At 62.8% G+C, this 15933-nt stretch overlaps 1 protein-coding gene across 26 annotated transcripts in view; it reads right to left on the bottom strand.

The window, feature by feature from the left end:
• Positions 1-15933, bottom strand: part of RBFOX3 (RNA binding fox-1 homolog 3) — a 183145-nt gene that overhangs the window by 36259 nt on the left and 130953 nt on the right. The window lies entirely within an intron of this gene.

The following is a 15933-nucleotide window of genomic DNA, read 5'->3' as shown; positions in this document are numbered from 1 at the left end:
CCCGGCTCCTACAGACCACGGGCCCCTTCCTCGGCTTCCCCGGGGCTCTGCCAGCCCCAGCCCCATGCACAGCCTGCGGCTCAGCGGGGCTGGACAGGACAGAGCCAAAGCGCTGGACACGCAGCCAGTTCGGCGTGTCCCGAGCCCTCTGCTGTGTGCACCCAAGGTAGGACTAGAGGGAATGGATTAAAACTAGAGATGGGTCGATTCAGACTGGACGTTGGGAAGAAGTTCTTCGCCATGAGGGTGGTGAGACACTGGAACAGGTTGCCCAGAGAGGTGGTGGAAGCCCCATCCCTGGAAGTTTTTAAGGCCAGGCTGGATGGGGCTCTGAGCAACCTGATCTAGTGGGAGATGTCCCTGCCCAGGGCAGGGGGGTCAGAACTAGATGATCTTTAAGGTCCCTTCCAACCCTGACAATTCTATAATTCTAAGGATGTCCCCCAGCAGTGCCCATCCCTGCCCCGCGCTCCCCGGTGCAGCATCACGCGGTGTCACGCTCCCACGAGGAGCGAGCTCCGCAGCACATGGCTCCGCTGCTGCCGTCCCAGCCCCGGGCACTTCATGGAGAATATCGCCAAATTTCAAAGAAAACTTCCTGAAAGCTGCACTTCAACTAATTGGCTTTTGCAACATTGCCAACCCAAACGTTCATAAATCATGTCAGACCCTCAAAAATAACGAGAACAGCTTATACATCACGAGAGGTTTGGGTTTTTTTTTTTAACAAGAGGAAATGAGGGCTGTTTCTGTTTGTTAACTGCTGCTTCGGGGACCCGGAGGTGCCGAGTCCCGCAGCCGCTCCCCGCCAGCCTGGCCGGGCAGCAACAGCTCCGCTTGCAAAGGTTGGAGCCGCGCGGCTCCTCCGACCCCCCGAGACACGGCAGCCCCCACGGGGTGCACGAGTGCGGGTGTAGGGACTCCGTGCCCGGGGCTGGGCGAGCAGCCGCTGCCCCAAACCCATGGCCGGATCCCTGGGAGCGCGACCACAACGGGTCCGGTGGCCCGGCTGCACGCAGCGGTGGCTCGGGAAGAGCGGAGCCGGTTCCCAGGCACTTGTGTTAGCAAACACGGCTCTGAGCCGCACAGCAGGATAATCAATTATGGTAATTCCTGCCTCAATGAATCAGATTCATGGAGGAGCACAGCTCATTAGGCTGGTGCTGACTTCCATTAGTGCTCTTATGATAAAAACCCTCCAGAAAGCTCTCGCCCAGCCAGACGCGCTTCCCCGGCTCGGGGGTCTCCCCACACCAGGGCAGACCCGGCCGTGGGATGCGGGTGCCCTGAAGAGGTTGGTCGGGAACTCCCTTGTCCCCAGCAGCAGGGGGACACCCCCGCGGGGCCGGCAGAGCCTCCTGCCCTCCCGCCTCGCAGCAACCGCTCCGGTAGGTCTTCCTTGGCTTTGCCAGGAAAGCGCTCGCCAGGATCCCTGGCGGGGGATGGCAGGAGCCGGCAAAGTGGGGGGCAGAGACCTCCGGCGTGTGCTCCGGCAGGTTTGGGTGTGCTGAAACCCAGACAGCCTGTTCGGCAATGAATAATTGAAGGACGCTCACTCTCCTCAGGGAGGGACGGTGATGGGTAAAATCTCATTTCCCAAACACGTTTCCCAAGGAAGGCGCCTTCTGAGAAATTCCCTGCAGTAGCTCCGGGCCCCGGCAGTCGGGATGCGCCGCGCTCGCCTGCGCGGCCGGGGAGCTCGCCCAGCCCGGCACCAGCCCAGGCAGAAACCTCAGGTGGTGCCAGGCCCCGCAGGGAGCGGGATGCTCCGTGAAAACCTCTGTCCTGCCGCATGCGCCAAAGCAGGAGAGGAAAAGCCCCAGCCGAGCGCTGATGGGAGCGGGCCAGGAGCAGCGCAGGGCTCTGGGCGATCGGGGTCAGTGTCACCGGGGGTGGATCCGGCCCCTGTCCCTGCTCTTCTGGCGAAGCTCCGGGCTGAGCGGCTCCGCATAGATGGGACCCGCATCCAGAGCGGGCGAGCCCAACGCAGCCCAGCTCACAAACAAACCCCAGCCCAGCTAAAACCACTCGGATCCGAAGCGGGGTGTCTGCACGGGACCCCTGGAAGCACAATCTGTGTCACGCAGCCCGGCACGGCGTGGAGCCCCACGGACGCTGCACCCCAACAACCCCCATCCCCACTTTGCAACGTGGGGCAAACCCCGCGGCGGGCCTGGGCCAGCCGCCCTGCTCCGCTGGGAAACTTCTTGGTAGTTTTTCAAAGTACGTTTTGACCCCCCTTCCCTCCACCAAAAATCCTAAATTAATTTTGCTTTTAATTAAATTCATTAGCAAAGATTATCTGGCTGAGGAAAAATAATATCCTGCCCCTCCCCCAGCAGCCCTCTCTATTTATATCCCCTATATACATAAGCAGCAGCGAATATTTCTTTATGGGCCATTAAAGGTTTAATGTTTAATTTATAACCACGTTCTCTGGCGGGCGGGATGGCCAGGCACAATGTCAACACTTTTAATTAAATGAGAAGGTGGTGGTTTTTTGTGGGTTTTTTTTTGTTTTTTTTTTTTTTTTAAACTAAGATAAAACGCCCCATTCCCAGCAGCTCCTGGAGGTGTGGGGCTGGGGTAGGGCCTGGGGCCGGCTCCGGCAGCGCAGCTCTGGGGCCACAGGTCTCCGACTGGGGCAGCTTCCCCCGCCGCGGGAGAATCCTCTCCGTTGGCAAAGGGCACCCGGAGCCCGTCAGCCCGCAGGGAGGGGATGGCGGGACACGGGGTGTGCGCCCGCTCGGCACGGCCCCTGCCAGCATCACCAGTCCTGACTCCGGTTACCAAAACACCAGCCTGAGTAATTGCTGTGAAACTTTCAACCGAAATTCTTGCTGCAACTTCTGCTCGTTCCCTGGCACTTCCTCCTGCAGCATCGCCGCCTCCTTCCTCCCTCCCTCTCTCCCGAGGAGGACAAAGTGCTTTCAACACGCGCTTCGCCCATGCCACCCGCCGGCAGAGCCGCGTGGCACCCGCTCACGTGCCAGGCGCTGCCGGAGGAGTCTGGCGTTCCCGGCTCTTCCCGTCAGCATCCCTCCCACAGCCCCTTGTCCCACCCCACGTCCGACACGGGGGCACAGGAGCGAAGGGGCAGCGTGTCCGGCCACAAGGCCCCGGGGCCGTTCTTGGTGCTCTCCCAGCCGCGGCACCCTCAGCCCTTGGCCACGGGAGAGCACAGCCCTTCCTGCCTGGAACCCGGAGAGGGGCGGCTCCGCGGAGGCAGGTTCCCATTAATGGAGTATTTTATCTTACGGGAGAGATTAAATCTCTGTACAGAGAAGCGCGAAACAGCTGAGTCAGCAGCTGGCTGGGGGGCGGCAGGTTCAGCCGTAAGCATTTGGCTCCGGCACAGCACTTCAGCCCTTCACCCTCCTGCGGCCACGCTCCGCCGGGCAGCGTCCAGCCCCAGCACCCAGCGCACCCTGCGCACTGCTCTCCCCGGGACGGGCAGAAGGGCCGTGGGCAGCACGGGCGGTGGATGGCACCAGCCCCAGCCCCCTCGTGCTGCCGGGCAGCCCCACACCCATCCTTCGCCGTGCCGCCGGGCACCAAGCGAGCCGAGCACCCTGTGCCACTGGTGGGCTGCCTTCCTCCCTCCCTCCGCCGTTATCCTTGGCACCGCAAGGACGGGTTGGCAGGAGGTGTGCCGGCACGGCTGTGCCCGCAGGAGTGTGCCAGGGCAGCGGGGTCCAGACCTCGCCCTGGGCACAGCCCTCGGCAGGCAGCGCAGGTCCCCAGCCCGTCCCTCCCCGTCGGGCTCCGCTGCCCGATGCCTGCCCGCACCGCGACGGGTGTCCCTTGCAAAGCCGTGCCCCTGCCACTGCTCCCACGGACACGACTCTCGCGGGTCTGCGCTGGCCACGAAGCCAGGGGAGAGGCAGAGAGGCCACTCGCTGCTCACGCGCCCGCGACCGCACACACGTGCACGCGAAGAGCAGGCGTGCGAGGGCTGGACACCACCGTCGTGAGCCAGGGAACAGAGTGGTGATGGCACTGTGCCGCTCACTAAAAGCATGAGTGTCACTAAATCAATAATTCATTTACTTTAATGAGATAAGTACTTTGAAAACTAATTGCAAACCTGCTCCATTTACTCCAACCCGTTATAGCCTTTAATGTAAATGGCAGAAACGCTGCTGGAGGAAGGGGAAGGGCTTTTGGTGGGAGATGGTGTGTCGTCCTTCCCCCTTCTTCTAAGAAAGGGAAATATCACTCATAAACAGGAACGCTGGAAACCAAAGTGACAGGCGGAATCACCGACGGTGGAGTGCGGTGAGCACCCAGCCCACCCTGCCGGGGCCACCACTGTCCCTCTGCACATGCTGCCACCACGGAGGGGTCTGCCAAGACACCACCCCAAAGGACTGTCACCAGCACCGGGGAGACGACGGAGGGGCAGAACATACACCCGGCACGCGGGAAGCGCCGAGCTCCACCGCGGCTGGGAGCTGTGATCAGCCCGTGTGTAATTAGCAGAGCTGATGGGCCACCAGGCACAGGCAGAAACCACGCGTGGAGCCGTGACTCGGGTGCGGGGGGGAGCGCTTCCCCAGCCTGCTGCCATGGCTGCCGTCCCGGCAGCGCCGGGCTCACAGCTCTGCCTTGGCACAGCCGGCGGGCGCTCTCCTGGCACCGCCCGTCCTGGCACTGGGGTGGCAGAGGGGACAGGGCACCGCTCCTCCCCCGTGCAGCAGAGCCCCCAGCCGGCCCACAAGCCATCCACCGCACGCACTGCAGGTGGTCGCTGTAACAATTCACGCTCGTTATAAAACCCACCACCGTATCGCTGGCACAGCATCCTCCACCGCCCGCCGGCAGCTGCCAGCTCCTCCTGCCTCTGCCCCTTCCCACCCCCCCAGCACGGGGCAGCCGGGGCGGGCAGCGCAGGCAGAGCCCAGCGGCGCAGGCAGGGGGGAGCGACGCGGCACCCGCCTGCACGGGGAGCAGAGGCGGGCAGGGGTGTCCTGCCAGGCCCCGGCACCGTTCCTGAAAAGGAGCGAGCAGCTGCCGGCTGCGATGCCGACGTGTTCCTGAACGGCAGCCGGAGCGGGAGCTGGACGCCAAGGGCTCTCTCCTCGCTTGCTGGAGCAAATGGCAGGTCATAAAAAGGAACCGTGACAGAAGAGAAAATGTTCCAGAGTCCACAAGGACCAGTCCAGGGTAAATCCATCTGCTCAGCAATTTAGCTAGAAAATCCTTTCCAATCATCCGTGCCGTAGGGCCTTCACCCCCAGCGCGCAGCCCTGGGCAGAGCGTTTCCCACTCTGGCAGCCACCGGCAGCTCACGCGGGGCTGGGTGATCCCACGCCACCTCCAGTGGGGACACCTGAGGACGGGGGTCACGCCACCCCTCACAGCACACCCCCAACAAGGCCACGCTCCAGGGACCCTCTCGCTGGCACTGCCGCAGCCGGTGGCAAGGGGGGGACCCAAAGCGTGTGCTGTGGGCAGGAGGGACGGTGCCTGGGCAAGCAGCAGGGAGGGACCCCGGGCAGGTCTGGATGGAGGGACCAACAGCAGCACCGGCTGCGTGGGCTCTTCCCAGAGCTGCCAGCTCGCTCGGGAGGAAGAACGCACCACCCCTCCCCAGGTCCCAGACCCGCTGCACCATTTGCGGGATGCAGGAGGGCTGCTGGGAAGCCCAAATCCCAGTCGGAGCTCCGTGACCGGCCCTTGCCCCCTCCTGCAGGCAGAGGCAGGGAGGCAGCCCCGCAGCAGCCTCAGCACCCCCTGAGGGGAGACGGGATGGTGTCCCCCCCCCCGGCAGGGGACAATCCCCGCCTGGCCGCACAGCTCAGCCTTCCGCTGCCGCCGCAGCGCGGGCAGACCCGGCCATCTCCCCGCAGGCATCCCTGCGAATCCCACCTCAGCCGCTCCTGTCTCACGGAAAATCAATGGCAAGCATCTCAATTAATCACACCGGGGGCAAATTGATTAGGAGCCTAAATAAGGTCAACATGGTTGTCTGCTTATAGGGTAGGACCCCTTAATCATCATTTTATCTGCAATAGGCTGCGGAACCTGCAATCACACCGTCTCCGTGAGCGTGAAGGGATTTTTCACTCATCTCCTGCAATTGCTCGGGCCAGCAGCGCGGGAGCCATGGCTCTGCCGTAACGGAGCTAAATTGGAGCGTGCGGCAACCGCCCAGCCACAACGCAGCTGCCAGACTGGAGCAGGAGACCCCCGTGGGCCTCCTCCAGCTCAGGGGAAGACAAAAGCAACGAAGCGCCACCGCCGCGGGTGCGGCGCGTTCCCTCCTGACCCCAAACCCAATGGCTTACGCGGGAGATTTGATTAGCCCTGTCTTTATCTTAGATCGCACACCTGAAAACATCCTTAGTGGTCACGACGCCGCTGAACCTTTGCAGAAACCCAGCCCCAGGTCTCTCAGCTGCCCTCGGCAGCTGGAACCCCCCAGCCTCGGGCTGCTCCTCCGAGTGCCCTGCTCCCGGTCCCTGCAAAACCTGCCGCTCTCGGGGCACAGCGCAGCACGCTGCTCCGGCTGTTACAGCCTGACTGTCCCCTCTGCCATGGGGCACAGTATTTCACCCAGTCCCATGTCCCCAGCACGCGCTCTGCACGGCGAGCAGCACCATGGGCTGGGACCCCGCACCTCCGCCAGGCGCTGCCCGCGGCCCCTCCGGCACCGGCACGGCCCTCGCCTCGCCCCCACACCGCAGCCCAGCAACACGCCACTCCCTTTTGTTGCAAATACAGTTATAAATATTATAATTTGGTTTAATATTTAATATAGTCAGGTTAAATAAGCATTCCCAGCCCCATAAATAATCATTAACAGAGGGTTCTAATTGTGCTGTTGGGATCCTGCTTCATGACTTATTTAGAGGGCAGACGCTATTCCCATCCTCGGCTCCCCCGGACACCATAAATCAACCTGCGGCTCAACCTCCGTAGTGAGAACTCGATGGGACATGACGGAAGGAGACAGCTCCGCTCCGGGGGTGACCACCGCCGAGACCACTCGCTGCAGAGCGAGGGAATGACGCGGTGGCCAGCGGGACGGCCGGGACCAAGCCGGTGAGGACAGGGGGAGCGGAGGTGCCGGAGGAACCCACAGGAACGCCGAGCGTCCTGCAGCACCTGCCATTGGGGTCAGAGCGAGGAAGAAGAGCCAGGCGTGTCGGGGCGTCCCGGCTGCGCGCACCCCGGCCAGCCCCGGGGCGGAGGTAGGGGGCCGGGGGGCGACTGCCCAGCACGGGGGCTGCGCTCGGCCCCCGCGGCTCCCCGGCTGCCGCAGCAGATGGAGGCGGGGTGCGGGGGGGCACAAAGCACAGCAGGGCGAGTGGGGGACGGGGGAGGCTTTTATCCTAAACAGAAACCTACTGTAAAATTGATTGGAAACAATAGCAAAAAAAAAAAAAAAAAAAAAAGAGAGAGAGAGAAAGGAAAAACCAAACCACCAAAAATGCCGGGCGCGGAGCGAATTGGCCAGAGGCGAGCGCTCTGAAAGCGCAGGAGAACTGAGACGCAGAGGACAACTGAAGTGCAGGAAAACCTCCCTGTAAGAGTGTTTTCCCCTTAAGGGATGCGTTGATGCATTGCTTTAAAAAAAAGGTTTGTTTTTTTTTTCTGCTCTCTGTAGCTTAATTTCATCTTGAAATGAAAAACTACAAAAGTAAATGGAAAGAGCCCTCTCCTCCACCGAGCCTAGACGGCCGCTCGCCACCGCTGGGCTGATTCCACCGGCGTTCTCAGCCCTGTGCCTGGGCAGGGATGTCCCCCCCGCGCCGGGGAGAGGGGTGCTGGGGAAGCAGCTCTGTGCACCCCGCGCCGGACGGACACGCTGCCGCATCCAGGGGGAGCGGGGACACCGGCCCAAGGGAATGCCAGACTCTGCCCCGCTCCCCAAACACCTTGGGCTTCCCCTGCTCCCAGGGCTCCTCCTGGTGCCGTCAGCACGGTCACGCTGAGGGGTCTGTCCCCAAACAGCCCCCGCTGCCCTCCGGCCATGCGGGCGGTGGTCCAGGGCAGACCCAGGCGCAGCCCCTGGGGTGGGGACACCCCTCCCGCCCCCCCAGCAGTAAGACCCCCCCCCCCCGCAGGTCCCAGCATGGGCAGTGAGCGGGTCAGCATCCGTCCCTCCGGCCTGGATTGAGTTTCCATCGAGGCAGCGGGCTGGGGCAGGGACCAAGCGGGGAGGCAAGCCTGGGGTTTCCATTTCATCTCCGCACTAGTTTCTCCTGCTCGAGTCAGTACCTTCATCAAAGAGCCTGGCCAAATATTAATGCTAATGAAGCAGCAGCAGCGGGGCTCTCGCAGGGCAGGGGAGCCCCGCCGCGCAGCACCGGGTGCCGGCGCAAGGGCAGAGGGGATGGGGAGCCCAGCCCCACGCAACCCCAGGGGTCCCGGGACCCCACCGCAGCGTCTCCAGCGTGTCACCCAGATCCTGCACACCGCGCCGTAACGCGGATGTCAGACAGACAGGACGCTTGCAGGTGTCAGACTGACGTACAGGCTCCTTTTCCAGCCCTGCGCCCTGTTCGTTACCCTCAGCAGCTCCGATCCCCACGGGAAGCACGGAAAGACCCCCAGGAGGTTCCCCAGATCCAGAGACGGACACAGCAGAGGGGACACCCAGGACTCTGAGGTGAGAGCCCCTCCGGAGCAGTTTTTGGTGTCTCTGGCACATTTGCTCCAGCCCCTGCTCAGCCCAGCAGGTTTTACCCCAGCACACGTGCGCGGGGCTGGTCCCAGCCAGCGCCAGCCCCGGCTCTGGGCTGCAGCTCTGTGCAAAACGGTGTATTTTATCTTTATGTGTCAGGATTTATATAAAAAGGGGATAGTTCAGCTCTAAATGTAATGAGTTGGAAGAACAGCCCTCCAGTGGCTTCCTCCAGCTAGCACGGCATCAATAACATCGATTGCTAAAAATAACTAATAACCCTGGCCCGGCGTGGTCAGGAGTGCTCCTCCCTGCACAGGGTCCCCGAAACAGCCCCCGCGCACCCCACAGCCTCCCACCAGCACAGGTCTGACCACCCCGGCACGGCGAGGATGGGCACAGCCCCCCAGCACAGAAGGGTGACGGGTCCCGGCACCGCTGGAGGGATGGGATGAGCGGAGGGGACGGGGGCGCACGGGGGCTCAGGGTTGGCAGGAGGGAAGAGCCCAGCGAGGAGCTGGAGGAGCCGCCGGCAGGAGCGGACTGAGGCAGAGGGACAGGGAGGGAGGCAGAAACTGCTGTTTCCGATGCAGAAACCCCTCCTGCACCCGCAGCCACTGGCCCCGGGGCCTCAGCGGGGCTGGTCCGGTCCCAGCACTGCTGGGTCACCCCCACCCTGCCACAACCACCCAAAATGACGCCGCAGGAGGTGGTGACCGATGGGAGAAGAGCACCAGCACGTTTGTGCCCATCATCCCTCTCTGCGCACAGGGACCTGCCCGGCCCCTCCCTGTGCAGAGCCATCACTCGGGACTTGGAATCCTGGCGAAGCCGCTGCAAGACACGATCCCTCCCCTGGAAATGGATGCGAGGGGACCAGTAAAGTCCCCGTGTCCGGTTTCTCCAACCCCGTCTTTTCTGCCATAGCACATTCCCAGAGAGGCACAGGGACGCTCCCTGCCTCCTCCTGAGGAGCGGGCGAGAGCTGGGATACCCTGGGATCAGTGGCACGGCACAGAGCACTCCTCCTTCCCTCTTGCCGAGCTTCCCAGAGAGGGACCAAAACTAAAGAGGGAAGGAAACGATAAAACTCCAGCCCGCAGTTAGGGAAAGAGAGTTATTTAGTCTGTTGGAAACGAGTCTAACTTAATAGAGAAGAAATAAAGTGTTTTAAAATTAACGACATAAATGTCAGCCCTGATCGTGGGGATATTAAACTATATGGTTATTTGACTGCCTTCCGCCAAGTTACCTCTCCCGCACACGCCTGGAGGTAGAGCGAGCACGAACCCCGGCACCGAAAAACGCTGCCCCTGCCCAAAGGCAGCACCAGCCCGTCGCCAGCCGGAGCCCCCACGGAAGCCGCCCGCTGCCAAGAACACGACCCCCTCCCAGCAGCCTGGGAGGGCACAGCAGGGCTGCGTCCTCCGCAGGCACGTGTGCCCCTCGGCTGGGCCAGCAAAAGGCACTGGGCGCAAGCCTGGCCGGTTCTGGTGGCTGAGCAGCAGCGACCAGCTCCTCCCGCACAGAAAAAGCCCTTAAACCCATCCAGGAGCGGAGAAACACACGCTGTTCCTGTAAAAGTAATTTTAAACCCCCAAAGACTCTTGTCCTGATGTTGGCAGGGACACTGCCAGAAACTGCCATTGAAAACAAATTAGTCCATGGAGCGTGGTCCTCCGCAAGCGAGGTCACTGCGGCGCGCGGGAGGGTGGCTCTGCTGCCACAGCGAGCATCCCGCCCCGGCGAGCATCCTGCCCCGGCTCCTGCGACCTTCTGCCCCAGCCAAGCCATCTCCCGAAGCCCCATGGGAGCCGCAGCAACATGTGGGGGCTCGGGGGCCAGGGGGCTCGGGGAGAGAGCACGTGGCCGGGGCAGCGCGTGCGGCACAGTGAGAGCACCCTTATTTGTAAATAATCCTTAATTAATGAGACTCTCAGTAATAGATGGCTCAGTGTTATTCCGGGCAGGGACGACGGCAATCTCCATTCTTCCACTTTTCAATTACGGCTTCAGGGAGGGAAGCAGAAACTGGCCAGGGTGAATTAGAGAGACTTTTGTCGCGTTTAATATCAATTCATTTTGCAGACTGCTGACGCAGCGGGATTTCACAGCTCGGAATTTATGGTTCTTTTGAGAGACATGCGCAAGAAAGGGGGGAAAAAAAAAAAAAAATACTCTGCCATCAGCACAAAAACATAAACTCTACAGGGAAGGAGCGGGGGTCCAGGGGAGCCCTGGGGATCCCCCAAGGAGAGCAGCAGCGGCCCGGCTGGGTCCGCAGCACCCGGTTGATCGCCATCAGGAGGAGCACAAGGAGCGAAGGCTCCCGGGAGACCCCGAGCTGCCCCTTGGCCAGGGTGCCCGTGTCCCACCGCGGCAGCTCCCGGGCCCTGCCCGCAGCACTCGGGCAGAGGCGCTGGCAATAACGGAGCCGTTATTACGCAGTGTTATTCGGCCCCAAGGGGGTTTTATGCAAAATGACACACAATATAAATGACTGTTGTAAACAGAGAGTTTAATAAAGGGCTGTGTGCGAATTTACAGCCTCCCCAAGGATAATTAAAATTATTTATCTACTTACCTAGCTAGCCGCCGGAGCAGTCTATTAATTATTATCTATTATACAGGGCCTGCTTTGCATGCTGCCAGTGCATTGCCTGCCGTCACCATCCAACATGGATGCACTGCAGCACGGGCAGCGCTGCGGGCACTGCCGCCCGCCGGCGGGGCCGGGCTCCTGAGGGCTGCCCGGGCCCCTCCAGACCCTCGGGGAGCTCATTGTCTCGGGGTCTGGTGTTTCGACGCCAGCCTGCAGCCAGGGAGACCCTGCCTGCGTTCACGAAGCACCAGCTCCACGCCGCCTGCGCAGCCCAACGGCAGCGCCGGGAGCGGAGACAGAGCACTGGGTACGGCACAGGATGATGCTCTCCGGTGCCAGCACCGCAGCCACACGCACCAGGGGACGGGCGGAGGGAGATGCCACCAGCATCTCCTGAGCCGTGCGGCCCCGCAGGGCCCCAGCAGCCTCCGCCGCCCCGCAGCCTGCCTGCTGAGAGCACAGAGGGGACAGCGAGGGCAGCGGGTGCTCCGCGGGGTGCCCAAGCACCGGCGTACCGGGCGCATGGGGAGAGGCAAAGGCACGTCCCCCCGTGCCCAGTGCCGGCGGGAGGCGCGGCGGCCGCCCCGCAGCCTGGCGCAGAGCTACCTGCTCCTCTCTATTTATTAGCGTGACAGAGCAATCATCGGTGTAGAGGCACTGGGATCCCCCGGCTCCTCTCTGCACATAAAGAGACCTCAGGGGGCTCCAGCGTGCGGATACTTAACATTGTTTTATTAGCTTAATAAACCCAGCCAATGCTGCCAGAATCTCCAAACCGGCCGTGAGCCCTCCTCACCGCAGCAGCGCCGGGAGCAGGGAGAGGGCACGGCTCTGGTAGCCTGGCTGGCACCGAGCGCCCTCGGCAGAGCACGGCCCCATGGCCCCGGAGGGCCCAGAACAGCTTGTCGGGAGCGGAGGATCCAGCTGCTCATCGCCACCGTGGGCACTGCGAGCTGTCAGCTCCCGCCAAGGCGCCATTAATCACCGCAGCAATTGCTCTCCCTGCCCCGTCCTGCCCGGCTCCCGGCGTGGGGCGGTGGTGGCACCCGGCGCTGCTGCTGCCGCCAGGGCCCCCTGCAGCCCCCGGGGACGTGCTGGGACACGCTGTGTCCTCAGGCACCACGCTGCCGGGGGGACGTTACCCCCTTGGCTGACCGAGCTCCGGCGGGTCCGACCCTGGCACGGAGGTCCCAGCTGGTGGCACAGGGCAGGCTGGGGGGTGGTGGCACCTGGGCAGAGGAGCATGTTGTCCCCCAGCAGCCACCGCAGCAGCGGGTCTGCGCTGCCTGCACGTGCCCGCTGGAGCATGCGAGCGGCTCCGTCATGAGGAGCTGGAACCCGCTAGCGGGCTGCTGGGTGTTTTAATCTGCCGGGGTGGCTCCTCTCCCTCCGCCCTGCGGTTCCCGGCTCACGGCGCTGCCTGCTTCGCTTTGATCCCGTACAGTTACACTTCCAGTCTCACAATCTAATAAAAGCCGCGTGATCAAATTCCAGGTCATTACTCAAGGAAAGAGACCCCTCCACGGCCGGCAGCAAGAGCTTCAAACCAATTAAAGCGAGCGCGGTGCTCCCTCCCGCCCGCCACGCGCGGGTCTCGGCGGGCCCCGGCTCGCAATAAGCAAGATGCAAAAATGTTAATGGAAGCGCTTAAAGGCCATGCCAGGGGGATTCTTGTAAATAAGGGCACTCGGCGAGGCGGGGGCAGCTTCTCAGGCTCGGCCGCAAGGCAGCACCGATAAAAGGCAGCTCTGAGCTCCGAATCAGTCTAGGACAGGCTTCTGGGAGAAAAGCTTGAGTGATTCCTCCTAAAACCCTCGGTGAGCATCCCTGCCCGCGGGCAGCTGGGAGAGCGGCTGCAGCTCGAAGGAGGAGGGGAGCGAGGGGCCCGGCTGCCACGGTGCCTGGCCCCGGGTCTGCTCTCCTGCCCGGTCCTGGGACTGGGGCGTGGGGACAAATCTCCCCCTGGAGAGGGCTTGGTGGCAGTCACCACGCGAGGGACAAGGTCCTCGGCACAGGGCATCCCAGCCCAGCTCCAGGCCAGCACATCGCAGTCCACCGGCCACCCGCATCCCCGGCACTCGCAGGCGCAGACACACACGTTTCAGATGTTAAATACCAAATAAAATCACCGTAACCAAGCCGGAATCGACCCTGGTGGGAGAGTCAATACAGACATTTAGCACGATGGCTGGGGATTGCCGGCTCCCAGCACCGCGGCCGTCAGCATCGATGCCGGTCTCCCGTGGGGAGGGGGCAGAGCCCGGGCAGCGCGGCGGGGAGGGGGACGGCATCAGGAGGCGGGGGCTGGACCCAGAGAGGAGCCCCAGGGACCTGGGGGGACAAGGAAGGGGTGAAGGGAGGCGCTGGGGACCTGCCCCGAGGTGGGCAGCGCAGGCAGGTCCCCAAGGGCTGCTGAGGGTCCCGCGGACACCCCCAGGCAGGGACCACCGCCCCGGGACAGAGCCTGGGGAGGGCTGGGCAGGAGCTGGAGCCGCCTGGTGCCCAGCTGCGAGCACACTAGTGCCCACGGGTGCGTGGTGGGGGATCAGACATCAACAGCCCATGGAACCACAGGGGAAAGGACGTCACCGGAGACACCTGCAACGTGCCACAGGCTCTGCTGCGCCTGGAGGGTGGAGGGGCCCTGCCTGCCCTGCCCAGCGACGCACGGGCGCTCGGTTGCCTCCTTGGAAGCAGCAGCAGGTGTTTGCTCAGCCCCAGCTGGTCCCGGGGAGAGAGGGAAGAGCAGCACCCGGGGCCGGCACCGCTGCAGGGAAGAGCACAGCGCAGCGCGCAGACCCGCAGTGGCAGGAGCGGGGACCATGCACGGAAAGGCAGGTCCCCGCCGTGCTGCCCGGGCTCCTGCAGGGCTGTGCCGGCCACCGGTCCCTCCTGCCTCTCAGGGCCTCGGCAGCGCCCGGAGGGCTGCTGCCGGCTGCCGGGAGCTGGCGTTATTCCCAGGCGGAGACTCAAAGCACCCAGGCACCACGCAGCTGGGATTTCAACTGACACTGCCGCCCCTCGCGCCCATGCGGGGAGCGGAGCTGGGCAGCAGCCTCTGGAAAACCCCCTCGACCCCCACCTCGCCACGGTCACCTCACGTTTGCCAGAGCAAACAGGGCCGTGCCCAAGCGCACCCCGGCCCTGCTGCCTTCCCCTCTGGCGGCCGCTCACAGCCCCAGCCTCCAGGATATTTATTGTTCCTTCCCTCCTAAATCACGGCTGCCGGCGGGGCGGCTCGCACTCCATTACGGAGAGAGCTCGCGCCGCGGCGCAGTTCCGTTTAGCTTGCAGAAAAAGCAGCCTCAGAGGAGAAACCCACCCCGCCGCTGCCCGGCGCTTGGCTGGGGATGATGGACGATTATGGACCATCTGCACTTTCAGGAGGGGATAGATTTATGAGCGGCACAGACAGCTAGAAGAGTGTCCATTACTATAACTCACTGGCCTCTTCAGAGATATTGTAATCAGGGCCCTCTGCCGCTGCAGCGGGAAAGTCCAGGTTAAGCACCGGCAGGAAGGAAAATCAATGATGTTTGTTCAATACAGTGCCGGCAGTGGGGGAGGGGGGGGGACGGGACAGCGTGGGGACCCCCGGGCAGCGGGGGACACTGCTGGCAGAGCGGGGCTGCGGTGCCGGAGCGCAGCACCGAGGACGAAGGGCCCCGACCGCCCTGGCACACGGCATCCCCGGCAACCATCATCTTGAGGGGTCTCGGCGGCCACATACAGATGGGCTGCGGCCACCCGCCCCCCCGGCAGCAGCATCCATGGTCCCCTTCTGCTTTAACTGGGGACAGCACAAGGAAGGGGGCCGGGGAACCAGCCCCGTAAGGGCAGCAGAGTCCCAGAGGAAAACAAACCATTTCGGATAATAATTTCGGATAACCGCAGTCCCACCATCTGCAGGGGCTTTGTGGCTCTCACCCTCCTAGGGCTGCTCCCCCCCCACGACAGGTCTGTTGGGGGGCTCCTGCTGTGGCTGGGGGGCACAGGAGCCGCGCTTCCCCGTGTCCCCTCGGCAGCCAAGAGCTCCCTGATCAGCACCACTATTTTTATATATATATATATTTTTTTTTTTTTTTTTTTTTTTACACAACAGAAGTTGAAAAAAAGACAAATCATTACTTAGGAGAGCGTGAGCAAGAACCTCTCAGAGAAGTGGCCGAGCCCATCGCTCCTGCCCGGCCCCCCCACAACCGCTGTTGGGGAGCGGCTGGAAGGCAGCGGGGTCCCGCGGAGGGAGGGATGCTCCGCTCCTGCTCCCCGCAACCGGCTAAGGCGAGGTCTGGAGCGCGCAAGTCAGGTCCTGCAGCCCTTCGGAGGACGCAGCCCCAGCCAGAAGGATGCTGATGGATGCGTGCGCACGGCAGCACGTGCCTCCTCCGCACCCCAGCGCCCACCCGGGCACGCAGCCCGGCACAGAGAGCTGCGGCTCAGAAGAAAAAAAGCTTTGCAAAAGCCGTATCCAACACGAAAAGCGATTTCCCAAACTGGTTTTTGCATCTGCAGAGCAGCGCTCCTCCAGGAGCCGTGGGCAGCCAAGGACAGGGGGAGGATGGCTCAGCACCGTTCCGGTGGCTTTCAGCTCCTGTTCCAAGACACAGCGAGAAAGGCCAAACCGCTCACTCCAGAGGAGCTGGCAAACACTGAGCCAGCGACATCCCCGGACCGCTGAGGAGAGCCGCCCCCAGCCCCG

The sequence above is a fragment of the Chroicocephalus ridibundus genome, chromosome 14 (genome assembly GCF_963924245.1).
Source record: "Chroicocephalus ridibundus chromosome 14, bChrRid1.1, whole genome shotgun sequence".
Lineage (NCBI taxonomy): Eukaryota > Metazoa > Chordata > Aves > Charadriiformes > Laridae > Chroicocephalus > Chroicocephalus ridibundus.
The sequence above is the reverse complement of the archived record's forward strand: the minus strand, read 5'-3'. Positions and strand labels throughout refer to the sequence as shown.